Consider the following 13,772-nt stretch of genomic DNA (forward strand, 5'->3'; position numbering starts at 1 on the left):
GCATTAAAAAAATGTTCTATTCAGACGTTAATACTACAAAGCGTATTGATACGTAAGAACATTTACCGAACACATCGCTGAATTCGCAACGCTGAACGTCTTGGTTGTCGTCTTTCCGTCTTCCCTTAGCGCGCGAAGCCTACCCGCCTTCAGCCCCGGGTCATCGATTATCGCCTCCGTAACATTCAAAAGAACGCGACTAGGTGCACATTTGTGCACGGTGATGTCTTCGTCGCAGCAAAATGTGCCGCCAGCAACGCAGAAGCTTAGAGCACTTGCTGCTCGGCTGCAGCACATGGGGCCCTTCGAGAGGCCGCCAAAGCTCCCACGGCAACTGTTAGCGCCAGCGAGTGTCCGGTAGCACTCTCCGATTGCGTCCCTGACAAACCTTGCACCGAGCATTTAAAAAAAAGTAGCGATGGACCGTGAAAGCTTGCTTTGGCTCGCCCCACCCGCGGGCTTGAATGTCGCCATCTTCACTAACATTGGCAACTCTGGCCACCTGGCGACTACACGGTTGTCTCCCTCGCCAAACTGTATCGTTACGACATTTTGACGTCACCACAATCTTTATTATTTCGCCAGCATTGCTCGAACTCCATCAAAATCCGTGGGGAAAAACTCAATCGCAACGTCACATCACGGGACGAAGAGGGCAGCTAATCAGCGAGCGATTGAATTAACTTCATCACTGAGTTCGCGATGTAGCGTAGACAGACGGATGGTGGACCGGCACCATCGACACGATACGCGATTGAACTGGAACACTCCAGTAGAACCGGCGAGAATCGGAGCAAGGGGGCAGGGGCAGGGTGAACGCCCTTCCTCCTTGTGCGTGTTAGGTGCGCTACAAACTCGGCCACGCACGCGTCAGCTGACAACATTTAGTGCCCGAGAGAAGTTTCTTTTTCAACAAAAAGCTCCGGTGTTTTTTGCCTTTTTTTAGTAATTGAGTGTGATGTTAACATTAACATCAAAACGTTTAGCGCTCTCCAGTGGGGTCATGTCACACGTTGGATTACTGGCATACTTGCAAGTCGAGCAAGCAGTCTACGAAACAGAGCATTTTGCGCGTTCCTTTTCCCCTTGCTGGCGTGAGCCTTCCCATCATACATTTCGCACCATCAAACTTCTTTGAACCCGTCGGGAACGAGGTATGTACCGGCCCCGTATTACAGCAATTGACGTCACCTTTTAGTCGTGGCCAGTAGCGCCTCTCAGGCTCTGAGATCAAATTTAGGAATTAACAAACATTGCCAAAAAAAGTAATATTGCGACTTGTAATTTGGCTTCCTTGTTCAAATGTATCTCTTGAGGTGTCCAATAAATTTCGACGAAAATCAGTAACTAGCAAATTTTCATACGAGCTACCCATTAAATAATTAACAATATCCTCTCACCTTAAAGAGTAATGTGCAAATCGATCAAGTTTGTACTTTTTAACTTTGAGCAACTTTAGTAATATTAATTTGATAATGGATCTGGCTACTGTGCCGTCATTGACAGGGTCTCGGCGCCGCCTGTACGGGTCTGCGCTTTTGCTACTGGAAGTACGACAGCTTATTGAAAGAGGTAAGTAAACTCGGTTCAATGATTTAGATTTCGCCACATTAGATGTCCCGTTTACAATTTTTTAAATGTGACGTAGAGAACTGTTTCATTCACATTTAATCTGTCAGGCATATAAATAGAAAACAATAAGAGCCCACGAACCTTCCCCTGGAGATCACTGGAGGTAGCGGGTCTGAGGGAAGAATTAGCCTAAGCAGTAGTTATAGACTGAGACTGCTTAGTCATATGCAAATAACTAATTCTATGAGAGAATTTTTCCCTCGGTAAAAAGCTATACAATCATAGTCAATAGACTTTATTCATTATTAGCGCCATCTCTCGGCGGCCATGGGTACTCTCAGAGGCTCGGCGCAATCTTTGAGGCTTCTCCACCGCTCCCGTCGCCCGCCGCCGGCGGCAGTAGAGCAGTACGAAGTACTACCAACCCCTCTTCCCGCGTAGCGTTCGGGCATTTTCCTTTCTATATTGGTGGTGTCAGCCGACCAAGAATAAGTTACGAGTATTAAGCGCAAATTTCTTTTCAGTAGTTTCACTAAAAATATTTTTTTTCTTTTTCTTTTTATAAAAATGAACTTCATTCCAGCAGCGGAGCAGGCCGTCTCACGCACTTGTTTTAGAATCGTGTGTTAACTTGCCTGACCAGCTGATTATGCCTGTTCGCACAGGGATGATTTGTATGATATATTTAGCAGGACCGTCAGCCCCTGTGTGACAGTTTGGTTTTCTTTGGTATTCGCGGCTGCGGGTCTAAAGAATACGAGCAGTTCTTCACCCAATGCGCCTTGACCCAGCGTGTGCAGACCCGAATTGCAGAGTTCTACGATGGGGGCGTTGAACGTTTAATCTAGGTTCCCCCGTTGTCTTAACCTTAGGAATATTGCAGATATTATTTCCCACCCACCCACCCACCCACACACCCACACACACACACACACACACACACACACACACACACACACACACACACACACACCCACACACACACACACACACACACCCACACACACACACACACACACACACACACAGACACACACACACACACACACACCCACACACGCACACACACACACACACACACACACACACACACGCACACACACACACACACACACACACACACACACACACACACACACACACACACACCCACACACACACACACACACACGCACACACACACACACACACACACACACACACACACACACGCACACACACAAAATCATGAAATTAAATTTAATAAATAAATTTTTATTTAGCTCTTGAGGAAATCACCCAATTGTAGCTCAAAATCTCATTATAAGTAGTGCTTCTGATAACGTACGAATTTACGATAGTAGTATTTTTATTGCAGGTAAAACATAAAAACTCCGCTGAAGATCTGCACCAGCATACTGTCACAAGTGTGTGCGAGGCACACCAGCGTAAAAGGAAAATACCGGCCCGTGTCGCCGCGGCGCAAGTACGCAAAATATAACGTAAAAAAAACAACAAAAAAAAACATCACTATTTTAAGGAAAGTTAAAACATTTTCATTTTATAATCATAATAATAATATTAACAAATAAATTCAGTACTTGCGCATATATACTCTTCGACCCCTTTAGAGAAAATGCATGATTAAATGTCAAGGACATTTTAATGTACTCCTCCTGGTAGCATAAGACTGACACGCGGAGCGGCTCTGTTTACCAACACGGCCGGAAGGCCGCGCATGCGCGGTAGCTATGTGGGCAAAAGCGACCCGGCCCTCCGTGTTTTTGCCATTGCGTTGTGTGGCGTGCGCTCGTTGTTGACGTTGTAGGGACGCTTCTTCCTTTTTTTTGTGAGTCGTATTTCCTGGCAACGTATGTCGTATGCTATGCCCGACTATTTGAGCTCGCTACCCGAGACTGAACGACGGCGGTATCGAAATAAACTGTGCGTGGACGGCGTTGCCTATGAGGATCCGTACGCCGTAAACAAGGCCTGCTGGACTTCCGACGTGAAGTTGCTGCCACCGAAGTTGACGGCTCACGTCGTCTTTAATTTAGTTTTTTTCGCCAAGCCAGTTCACGGTGCACACGGTGCAGGCGTACAAGTCTCTCGAGGCCTACGATTACTTCGAGTCGGTTTCCGCACTGCCGGCGGGATCAGCAGACTGTGGGTCTGCGGAAGTGTATTTATTAATTAAATAAATAAACACACCGGTATTCAAGTCAAGGTATGCTATTTTTCCTACTCTTATGACCACAAGGCATGCCAAGCAGTAACGCTTTGTCCGTTCTGCAGTCTTGGCGGTAACACGTTATAAGTAACGGTGTTACCAGGAACGCGTTACTTTTTTCAGTAACGTAGTAACCTACTCGTTACTTTTTCGACACAGTAACGGGTAACGTACTTACGTTACCATTTCAAGTAACGTAATTACGTTACTCGTTACTAGAATTACATTTTAATTTTTTCCGTGTTTTTAGGCGTCAAGCCATATGTATTTCTTTGCATTTTTTCTCGTCAGTATTTAGGTGAAACCGTAAAAAGAGATAAAGTAATTATGTTCTGTTTCTGCATGAACATTATGCTTCTTGATATATGAGCTTATGCATACCTGTATCGTCAAAACCGTAAAACGTATTAAATCATAATTTAAAAAAAGTAACGCAGAACTAACGTGCGTTACTTTTTATCGCTAGCGGTAACGCGTTTCTTTTATTTTTAGGCAATGTAGCTCAGTAATGCGTACCTTTGATTTGCAAGTAACGAGTAACGTATTTCGTTACTTTTTTTTGGTGACGCCTACAACACTGCCGTTCTGTCGCCGATCCCCTTCTGCTGGATAGCACGGGCGTAACGAGCCTCCGACGAGCGCTTGACCGGTGCTTTGTGCGCGAACACCGTGGGAACAAAATCCGGGTGGTCTCGACCAGAGGACGGTTTCCCTGTACATAAGCAAACCTCGGAACGGAGATTGAAATGGAAGCCGCACTTGCCTCCAAGAAAGTGCTTGCCGCTTAAACGTGCGAGGCGACCATAATTTTCGATCCATGGATGTTATCCACCTTCTATGCCTTTTAAAGTCTGCCGGAAACTTGTAAAAGCTCACTCCGCTACTTTTCTTGTACATTTCGGTGAGATTAACGGCAACAGAGCTTCGCGGCATGCTGAAATACTATGACGCCCATGCGATACGTGCGCCCTTTTGCCCACACCCCTCGGCTCCAGCGCGATCGCAGCGCCGCCGCAGCGCCGTGACGTCAAGCCCGCGTGTCGGTCTATAGCTCAGCGCGCTTTTAAATTCCATGCTTACTCGCAGTAGAATATGACCAGTGCTCATAAAAGTGGTTGTTTGCAGTATTGGCTACAAATAAAAGAGCTTCTCACGCAGCGCGAACCCGATTTGTTGAGAAGGGAGCAAAAGAGAAACATTTCCGACTACACCTCGGAAATGTTTCTCCATATGTGAGAATCGTGTCATAATAATGATGCAGTGTAAAGTAGACGAGCGTCCATCTTTGCTTTTTAACACCCATTGCCATTATTATTTATTTGTGAAACCAAGTCGTTACATTGCCTGGCACTTTTGCACTTTGCATCAGCCTTCAATGGGGTGTAAAAAGCTACTTAAGCGAGAAAAAAAAAAAAGAAAACAAGAGCAAAATAGTTTATTTGAGTGATGTTGACTGGACCTCGCCGTTGCTCTGCGGCAGCGAAGCTACGATGCTAGCCAGCATCAAGCACCCAAAAAATCACATAGATAATAGATGCTCGCTGGCGTTACATACAACTGTCATGAGTCCTTCATGCCATTGCGGAAAGTGCCACAAATTAATAAAAAGTTTAGGAGCCCTGTAACTGCACACAACACTAAGACGCGGGTGCTCTTTATATGAGCATGAAATGTACAGGACAGCGCTACGGTTATTCCGACGTTGGCTATAATACCTCTAACTTGAAAAGAAAAACAATACTATCCAAATCCTTACAACGGTTGTTTTTAATTTTATTTGCTCGTTGAATAAGTACCGGAAGAGATCGACAAGTGCTGATTGTTGGGCAAGTTGGTATGGTACGTTAGAAAACATGATTGCGCTTTGAAGACGGGGACATAGGAAGGACAGACACCACAAAGCGCTAACTTTAAACTGATTTAATTCAAGAACCTCAGCGTAGAAACACACTGCGTCACCGCACCACATCTCAACCAACCCGTGGCCCTGCTGCCACGGACTGCAAGTACGCTAACTCCTTATCCGCCAAGTCAATTGACGCCACACTGACACAACACGTGCCGGAACTATTTATAGCGTCAGCCTCCATAATCTCTCTAACAGTCCTATCTTTGTGCCAAGAACAGCAGACGAAGCCAATAATGGTCTGCACCCGCAGTCAGGACAGTGACACGACAGATGGCCATCCCGAACCCCGTTAACTTTCTGGTAGTGTTCCCTTAGCCGTACATTTAAACATCTGCCTGTCTGGCCGACATAAATCCTGCCACATGGGTCTTGCCACAGATCAGTCACAGATCGGTCGTCCGGTCGCTGTGCGCCGCTTTCGCACGCCGGAAACGGTCACAGCGCCTTGCCAGTCGCCTCAAAGATGGCGCCGGAAGGAAGGTTGGCGCCAGGTTCAATGATCGCTTCATAGCTGCCGCCAGCAACTAAAGGCCAGCTCAATAAGCCAGCCTACAAAAATGGCAGTTTTAATTGTTCAAGCGATGCTGTCGTTTCTGTCAACCGAACACATTTGCTCTCGGGTCTATTTCAGCTGACATGCGAGGGGACCTGTCCTGTTAGGACAGGTCATATGGCCAATTGAGATAACATGTGTTAAAGCTTTATTCTTCAATACAGAAGCAGTAACTAGAAAAACAAAGTAGATGAAGTTGTTAATCTCACTGACAGTGCTATAGCCGTTAGTGGTAAAAATCTCTGCGTGGCAAGAAATCTATAAAAACGTTTGTGAAGAAACGTCCGCGGTCGCGGTAAAGGGAGGTGCTTGGCCAACTACGATGTGTTCACGCCAATGGCCTTGAGAACCTCCATGCAAAACTTTTTACGTCGAGATGTGGTCACAATGCTGAAGGACCGACAAGGCGTCCGAATACGTGCAAAAAAATGCTCTCATGTACCGGAAACTGGCCCCATTTTCTCATATAAATTATCAGAAAATCACTTATCGCTTAAGAATAAGAAAGAAGCAAGCTCTGAAAGCTTGGAATTGTTTTTGCACGGCTAGCTCTACATTCGTGTAGAGACAGCGTTTAGAAATGCGTAATTTATTTCTGTAACAAAAAAAAATTACTGTAAATTTTTTTTTTTTTTTTTTTTTTTTTTTTGGGGGGGGGGGCGCACGTTTTATGTTAGAAAGTGAAAGAGCGAAGAAAAACACAGTCAATGTTTCGTCAATATGAAAAGTGTATAATTATTTTTAATCAAAGGTTATGTTTTGCACGGCAAATATTTTCCCAAATCATGCTGTGCGGGTGGCAAAATATAAATATAAGGACATATCTTGGATACAAGCGAATGTTGTGCTCTTATATGTTCCAAGGAACATTGGTTAAGGAAATGGGAATGTAATGAAGAGGGCAATTTCTAACCTGATTTGTGTAATTTAAGCACATTTTTTCAGTGTTAAAATCATAATATAAGAAACCAAGATATAGTGGTTTTCGAGAATATCATCTAGAAAAACAAAGCTAAAACTTTTGGTATCCGTAAGAAATTTAAATATCAGCAATAACCACACGCGTAATTTCACAATTTCGTATTAACACCACGCATGTATTTTCTGAAGCCATTTAACAAATAATATCACCAAAACACGTGTCCGCGCATTCTACTGGTACAGGAAAGAATGAGAACTCCATAGAGGGTGTTCGCGCCACTTCCGGCCGCCATGACGTGAGGAGAGAGATACTTCCTGTTCTTCTATGTTTACCCTTGTGTTTAGGTGGGTGCGCGACGACTCTTGGTTTATTAGTGAGCAATTGCGTGAGAGATAGGCTCTAGAAATGCCTTAGTCCTGGATCTGAAGTTGGCGATGCGCAGTGGTGCGAAGCAAATGTCACAAGTGAAGTTTTTTCGATTATCTCGAGATGAGAGATGCCGCCTACGCCGCCGAGCTTCGGTGATCGCAGCTAAGCATAACGGTGCTTGCCTACTTCAATGGGCTGCCACCAGATGGCGCAATACGACAAATGCGAGGGTACGGTGTTAGTGGCGCCTCGAGTGGCCATCTCCGCACAACTATAGGTGTCAACCGGGCCGTTATAGGGCACGTAAAAATGCAAGCTGAAACGGTGCTCTGGTAAAGAAGCCTCGAATACCGAAGCAAGTTAGTCAAAACAGTAGATGATTGGGCATTGCAGATACTTCCGTCACGCTCAAGAAAGCGTAATAAAAGATTTCGAAAGATTGACTGCTAAAGCCAAGACCTAGCTCGGCGGCCCCTGCAGGGAAGCTGGGCGCGTATCTCCGGCGCCGGGGGGAGGTAGGTGGCCATCGCCGATGCCCGGCCGTTCACATAGCAGTTGAACGCGTTTGAGAACTTATAGGTTTTAAATCACCCTCACGTATATGGACCAGGTGGCTCAGTAGTCTTGAAGATACGCCGGATATCGTCGGATGGGACTGGATTAAAAAACATTTATTTCGTCGAAAACAGTTGGCTATTGGAGAGTCATGTTTGGTGGCCGGAGCCCATGGCTGTCGGCGACCTGGGCGGCCCACTCAATGACCCGGACTTGCGTCCGTGGGTCTGAGCTGGCCAGCACGGCTTCCCACCGCTCGAGAGAAGGAACTTGTAATAAATCAGCCGGAGGCGGTTCTTTCTTGCAGTTCCATAGGATGTGATCATAAGTGGCGCGAATGCCACAATGTTTACACTGGGGGTTATACTGGCTAGGATACATATGCGCTAGCAGCGAAGGGTTTAGAAACGATCGGCGTCTGAAGATGACGCCACATGGTTATTGAGCTTTGGTTAAAGATTTGTCTGGTGGGGAGTAGACGCCCCTCTCCAGTTTAAGATGGTTGATAATGTCGTGAAATGAGATCAGGCCGTCCCATGTAAAATTCGAAGAAGCAGGCGAGCCCACTGCCCTGTCGACGAACCCTCGGGCTACGTTGTGAGCCGCCTCGTTCCCCGGATAACCCGAGTGAGCCGGAACGCAAAGCAATTCGATCTCTCCAAGTGGCTGGTTTGCATTCTTAAGGATGCGGAGCGACGTGACTGAAATACGACCCCTCGCGAAATTGCGACCAGCCAATTTTGAGTAGCTGAATATAACGTCAGCGGGAGTACTGGCTACAGCTAAAGCTATTGCCGCCTCCTCCGCAGTTTCGGAGGAGTTGGTCTCGATAGACGCTGCTGCTAGCGGGTTGCCGGACTCGCTCACCGCGGCTAGTGCAAACGCTCGTTTATGCTTGTGTTCTGCCGCATCCACGTACACCCTAATGGTGTATTGGCCGTACTTGGCGTAAAGGACGCGAGCCCTTCCCTGGCGACAGCTTTCGTGGTGCGCGTGGTGCATATTCTTAGGAAGTAGTTTTATCATGAGAGCCGTCCTAATGTGTTTCGGGAGTTGTGTCTTTGTGTCCCTGGCCGGAAGTTCACAACATATCTTTAATCGGAAAAGGATAGCTCGGCCTGCACTAGTACGAGTGAGCCTCCCCAACTGCGACACCAGGTGCGCCTCACGGAACTCCTAGAGAGTGTTCTGGATCCCGAGGCCCAGCAACCTCTCCGTAGAGGTACTATGAGGAAGCCCGAGAGCGGCTTTGGAAGCCTGCCGGATTAGACCCTCCACTTTATTCTTTTCCGTGAGGTTCAGAAGGAGATAGGGTACTGAGTAGACTATTCTACTCAGAACGAAAGCCTGGACTAGACGGCAAAGGTCCTTCTCCCGAACCCCGTCTGCGGTTGGCTATTCGCCTGATGATTCTTACCGACATGTTGACAGTGATTTTAAGTCTGTCTAATGTGTCTTTGTTTACGCGGTTTGTGTACATCCCCAAAATACGTATTGTAGGTACCTCCTGAATTGGGAGGCCTCCTACACACTCGTTTAGGGGTGGCGGAGGGACATAATTCTTAGCATTTATTCCTCTAGGTTTGTCTCTAAGGACAAAAAGCTCAGATTTTGTGTGCGAGCACGAGAGGCCCGTCCTTTGGGCATAGGTTTCAATCATATCCACCGCCTGCTGCAGGGTATTCTCTACTTGGGCGTCATTCCCTGTGCTTACCCACAGTGTAATGTCGTCCGCGTAAAGAGTGTGCTGCAGCCCCGGTATGGCGGCGAGTTTAAGGGAGAGGTTAATAAGAGACAAGTTAGAGAGGAGAGACGAGGGGACGGACCCTTGCAATGTGCCTCTGCCATCCAAGGGAATAGGATCCGACTTGATCTCGCCTACCGCGAGTTCAGCGGTCCTGTCCGAGAGAAAAGAACGAATGTATGGAAATACCCGCTCTCCGGGGTTTATATCAGAGAAATTGGACAGAATTGCATCGTGCGAGACATTGTCGAAGGACTTGTTTAGGTCTAGCCCGAACAGGGCTCTCGTACGTGCCCCATTCCCGGGCTTTAGAATGTCTGCCTTTAGCTGAAGCATAACATCCTGCGTGGAGAGGTTTGCGCGAAAGCGAATCATGGTCGGGGAAAGCAGGTCACGATTTTCCGCGTAACCCAGCAGGCGGCTAAGAATAACGTGTTCCATTAATTTGCCGATACATGAAGTAAGGGAGATGGGACGAAGATTCTCAACAAAGAGTTTCTTGCCCAGCTTCGGAATGAAAGTTACTCGCGCGTGTCTCCAATCGTGGGGAATCTCGCCCTTCTGCCAGTAGGAGTTCATGAGATCTGTGAGGACTGCGACTGACGTGGGATCAAGGTTACTGGGGATCTTATTTGTCACTCCGTCCGGCCCAGCCGCGGAGGTGGTGCGGAGTTTACTCAAAGCGTACCAAACTTCGGCGTCAACAATGTCTGTGTCCATTTCTGGGTTGGGAAGTCCTTGATAATCGGGCAGCGGGCGTCTCTGGGTTGTCTTGAGGTACCGCTGTTGCACATCCGCCAGGAATTCTGTTGTAGTACCTTCGTATTGATGTATAAGTCGTGTAAGTTGGCTGCGTTGTGTAGATTTTGTCTGAATGGGGTCGAGCAGATGTCGAAATAGCTGCCACGTCTTTCTACAACCAAACTGCCCATTCATATCACTCTAAAAAAATGGGGGTGTAGACGTTACACCCCTTGTCACATATACGACACCCCAAAACTTCAGTTGGATGTACAGCGCACTGGCGTTGCGCCGACGCTACCAAATTTGACGATCGGCTTGATAGCCGAGTTGTACAGCTCATTAGAATAGTTAATGTAAGTGTGACTGACTGCAAAAAAAGTTATTGGGGCTTTTAGACTCAACTGCAAAACCTGTGTGTTTTTTTCCTGTTGACTTTAGTACGTACTTTAGCTGTTTAATATGTTATATCGCACCGTGATCAACCCTCTCGCAAAAGTTGGGGCAGTCAGTGCGACGTGAGCGCGCAGTACGTCGAACTAAAGTTTTGGGGTGTCGTATATGTGACAAGGGGTGTAAAGCCTACACCCCCTTTTTTTTAGATGTCGCAGATTTGGCCCCATTGCTTATCTTGAAGTTATATTATGTACGCCTCAATCTGGCGCTCAAGCTGCGTCATTCGTTTGCGTAAAGTTCTGTTATGTTTCTGTCCCTTCCATGGCTTTAGCAAGCTAAATTGGGCTTCCCACATGTGTAATAGTTTTGAATCAGAGACCTGGCCTTGCTCCTTCATCGGCACCTCGACCGTTGTGTTCTTGATGTCGCGCTTGACGTCACGTTTGAGGGAGCCAATCCACTCCTCGAGGTTGGTGATTTCCGTGGGGGCGGTTTGTTCTCGTAAGCGTGTAAACCTATCCCAATCTGTAACACGTGTTTGCGCAAGTGTTGATTTGTGTGGTGAGGTGTGAAATGTAGTGGATAAGATGTAGTGATCGCTACCTAACGTGAATCCAGTATTGGGCCACTGAGCGTGTCGGATATTTCTAACTAGCGTTAGATCCGGGGAGGTATCTACAGTAATGCTGTTTCCGATGCGTGTGCAATCATGTGGGTTATTCAGGATTAAAAAAACCCAGGTTTTGTATAGCTTGGTACCCTTGGGGTTGGTTCTAGTATAACCCCCAGCCGGGTGATGAAAACTGAAGTCACCCAGCGCTAGGTGCTGCGATTTAGTCACCAATTTTAAAGTTCTAATTAGGAGATCAGGGAAGCTGGAACCTTTGTCTTTTGGGGAACTGTACACGTTGAGAATAAAGAGAGTCGCATCTACCTTCTTCCTAGGTACAAGCTCCAGTAAAGTATAGTCTTCTATGCAACTATCTATCGTGTGTCGCATCGCTGTAATGTTGCGTGGCACGGGGGTAGCGGTGAACGTACCCGACAACGCCGCTGCCGCGCACTTTGAGGGCAAGTATGCTGTATAGCCCGGCAATTTCGCCGCGCCACTTGCTTCCGGGAGTGCTATTACGTCCGGTGGACTCTGGAGGTTTTGAATGTGAAACTGCAGGTGCCCTCGTTTGCGGCGAAGGCTCCTGCAGTTCCATTGCCAGATCTCAATTTTTTGGCGAGGGGCCATGATGATGAGGAGTGGAAGGGTGAATTGTGGCGAGTCCTACCGCGGGGGACGCTCGCGGCTCCCGACCTGTCTATCCATCATCATTTGCTGCATCCAAGCAGCCATCTGGTTCTGAAATGCCGTGAATTCGTCTGACAGAGCGTCCATGCGCTCCGACACAGCATTGATATCCGACCGGAGCTTACTCGCCGCTTTGGACGGCTGCGGGGTGTCCATCTCGGACGCCTCGGCTAAGCGTTTGGGACCTGCACTCTCCTGAGGGGAGGGCGGCCTTTATCTTCGGAAGATTTGTCACCGTTTTGAGGAAAGAGTGTTCTTCGTTTTCACCCATTGAATCAGGAAGGCAAGTCGATAAGTAAATTCGAAGAGGTATCATAGCTAGTCCTCGGCGGTGAGACGTTTTAAGTACACGCCACTCACTGCAAGTCTTTAAAAAATGCAAAAAAAAAAAAAAAAAAAAAAATATCCAACCGGAAGCAACGTGTTCCTCCCGCAAGTTCGATCCCGTTTGTTTTTGTTTATCTCCATAAACCTTGTATACTTCTAATATTGCAGCCGGCTCATGAAAATATTGCACAATTAAATGAAAAGTCATTTTTATTCCAGGAAACAGTTCTAGAATATTTTCAAGTGTTTCATGCAACTAATCATGCGTTTTTTTTTTCTTGTTTTTTTTTAAGAATCGATTTAAGGATTTTGAAGACAAACTGGACGAATGTGTAGTTGGATTTTTTATTATGTGGGTCGCACGAATGCATCCGGTAAGTAGCTGTTTATAAAATTATCTGATATCCCTCCTTCCTTCCTAATTTTCGAAGCTCCCCGCAAATAGTCCCGTGGCAGCCATTCTTAATTAAAAAAAAAAAGTCTTACACTACCTCGCTTACGCTCACAAAGTCAACATGTCTGTGTGTGAGGGAACGGGGCTGATGTTTGCGAAGCTTTCGCAACCAGGGACTTCACGTGTATGATGGTTCAACACACGCTGCGTTCCCCGCTCCTTTTGAGCATGATAAATCCTATACTCGAGGTCCACCTTCTGTGGGAATACAGCCAAAGCACTCCGTTTCACTGCTCAACTGAATCTAGCTCAACCAAAAATATTTGCTTGAGGTAACTTAGCCAATGAAAAATATAAAAAAAAATGTTTTGTAGCTTCTATTTCACAGTGCTGCTATATTATTAGTCAAAATGTATCGACAGCATTTCTATTGTTAGATACTCCGGTTTCGCTTGATTTAAGTCCACCGCAGGCTTTCTAGTTCCATTCAAAGCAAATGTGGCGTCTTTCTCATCTGGCGTATCGTTGGCACCTTCCGTAAGCTCGTCCGTTTCTTAGGCGCGTAGAATTTTCGCGAAGTTTGGAAACCAAAAGCTGTCAAAACGAACCAATCAGGTAGTGTGCAATGCGTACACACAAGCGACTGGGGGAACCGAGATTCTCCCTTGTTTCCGTTCACTGGTCGGTTAGCGATCTCGCCGTCGTAAGCGAGCAGTGCTGAGGATTAAGCCCCCCACGTTAGAGTTCAGCAGCGCGAGCTTTCGCTATACACGTCCAGAGC

The 13,772-nt window shown here is 46.7% G+C and overlaps 1 pseudogene; it reads right to left on the reverse strand.

Moving 5' to 3' along the window:
- Window positions 1-8,227: 8,227 nt before the first annotated feature.
- LOC115327932 lies at window positions 8,228-12,210 on the reverse strand (annotated as a pseudogene).
- Between the last annotated feature and the right edge of the window lie 1,562 nt (window positions 12,211-13,772).

The sequence above is a fragment of the Ixodes scapularis genome, unplaced genomic scaffold (genome assembly GCF_016920785.2).
Source record: "Ixodes scapularis isolate PalLabHiFi unplaced genomic scaffold, ASM1692078v2 PGA_scaffold2__306_contigs__length_199485367, whole genome shotgun sequence".
Taxonomy (NCBI): Eukaryota; Metazoa; Arthropoda; class Arachnida; order Ixodida; family Ixodidae; genus Ixodes; species Ixodes scapularis.